Below are 2,357 nucleotides of genomic sequence, written 5' to 3' on the forward strand. Positions count from 1 at the left end.
TCCTTTGGTGCCCATCATATGAGCGCGCGTGTGGATCACACCATAGGGTTAGTTGTATGTTGATAGGACTATGTATTGGAGGGCAAGAGTGACAGAAGCTTCAACCTAGCATAGAAATTGATGCATACGGGATTGAAGGGGGGCCAATATATCTTAATGCTATGGTTGGGTTTTACCTTAATGAACGTTAGTAGTTGAGAATGCTTGCTAATAGTTCCAATCATAAGTGCATAGAATTCCAAGTCAGGGATGACATGCTAGTAGTGGCCTCTCCCACATAAAACTTGCTATCAGTCTAGTAAAGTAGTCAATTGCTTAGGGACAATTTCGCAACTCCTGCCACCACTTTTCCACACTCGTTATACTAACTTTATCGCTTCTTTACTTAAAACAGCCCCTAGCTTTTATTTACGTGCTCTTTATTATCTTGCAAACCTATCCAAAAACACCTACAAAGTACTTCTAGTTTCATACTTGTTCTAGGTAAAGCAAACGTTAAGCGTGCGTAGAGTTGTATCGGTGGTCGATAGAACTTGAGGGAATATTTGTTCTACCTTTAGCTCCTCGTTGGGTTCAACACTCTTACTTATCGAAAGAGGATACAATTGATCCCCTATACTTGTGGGTTATCAAGACCTTTTTCTGGCGCCGTTGCCGGGGAGCAATAGCGTGGGGTGGATATTCTCATGTGTGCTTCTTTGTTTTATTACTAAGTAATTTTTATTTGTTGTTCTAAGTTGTTCTCTATATTTAGTTATGGATATGGAACACGAAATACCAAAAACAATTAGGTGTACCTGCTACTCATGGAGATGGGGAACCTCCTAAAACCCTCGATGCTGGTTATGTGAAAAACATTATGTACTACTTTGATAATCCTGAGGAAACCCCATTCAATTGTGTAATGGGAGACACATTGGATCAACGTGAATACTTTAGGGATTATCGCTTGACTCAAAAATAAAAACTATTATGGGATCAAATTCATATGTTGCATTGGTATGCTCGAGAACTACGCTTGAGATATGACTATACTTGTTACTCTAGGATGAAGGCTCCACACCTTCCCTTTTCATGCAAATTTAATGATGATAAAACCTTGGCATCTTATGCTAATGGTATATATGATTACTATGATGTGGAAAAAATAGAAGAATTTGTTGCTTTATGGGTGCTTATGAAATTGAATCTTTGTTTAAAGAGTGTGAAATTTTGATGATTCAGTTTATAGACCTGAAAATTAAGCTATCCTTAAATATTGCTATGAGAATTATGAATTAAATTCCAATATTTATGATTTTATTGAGAGAGTCTCCGTTGTCCAAGAAGAGACTAATATTTTGCAGGAGTCTATGGAAGAAGAAATTAATGACATTGTGAGCTCATTGGATGAAAAAGATGAGGAGGAGAGCGAAGAACAAAAGGAGGAAGAGCGGATTGATCACCCGTGCCCACCTTCTAATGAGAGTAACTCTTCAACTCATACATTGTTTAATTTCCCTTCGTGCTTACCGAAGCATGAATGCTATGATGATTGTTATGATCCCGTTGAATCTTTTGAAATATCCCTTTTTGATGATGCTTTCTATGCTTGTGGCCAAGTGATACGTCTCCAACGTATCTATAATTTTTGATTGCTCCATGCTACATTATCTACTGTTTTGGACTATATTGGGCTTTATTTTCCACTTTTATATTATTTTTGGGACTAACCTATTAACCGGAGGCCCAGCCCAGAATTGTTGTTTTTGCCTATTTCAGTGTTTCGAAGAAACAGAATATCAAACGGAGTCCAAACAGAAAAATCCTTTTTGGAACATGATTTTCTTCTCGGATAAGACCCAGGAGACTTGGACCCTACTCCAAGAAGTATCGGAGGCGGTCACGAGGGTAGCCCCCCCCCCTACAGGGCGCACGCCCCTGCCTCGTGGGCCCCTCGGTGCTCCACCGACGTACTCATTCCTCCTATATATACCCACTGTTGGAAATATGCCCTAGAGGCAATAATAAAAGCATTATTATTATATTTCCCTGTTCATGATAATTGTCTTTATTCATGCTATAATTGTGTTATCCGGAAATCGTAATACATGTGTGAATAACAGACACCAACATGTCCCTAGTAAGCCTCTAGTTGACTAGCTCGTTGATCAACAGATAGTCATGGTTTCCTGACTATGGACATTGGATGTCATTGATAACGAGATCACATCATTAGGAGAATGATGTGATGGACAAGACCCAATCCTAAACATAGCTTAAAGATCATATAGTTCGTTTGCTAGAGTTTTTCCAATGTCAAAATATCTTTTCCTTAGACCATGAGATCGTGTAACTCCCGGATACCGTAGGAGTGC

Source organism: Triticum urartu, chromosome 7A (assembly GCF_056163025.1).
Source record: "Triticum urartu cultivar PI428250 chromosome 7A, HENAU_Tu73, whole genome shotgun sequence".
Lineage (NCBI taxonomy): Eukaryota > Viridiplantae > Streptophyta > Magnoliopsida > Poales > Poaceae > Triticum > Triticum urartu.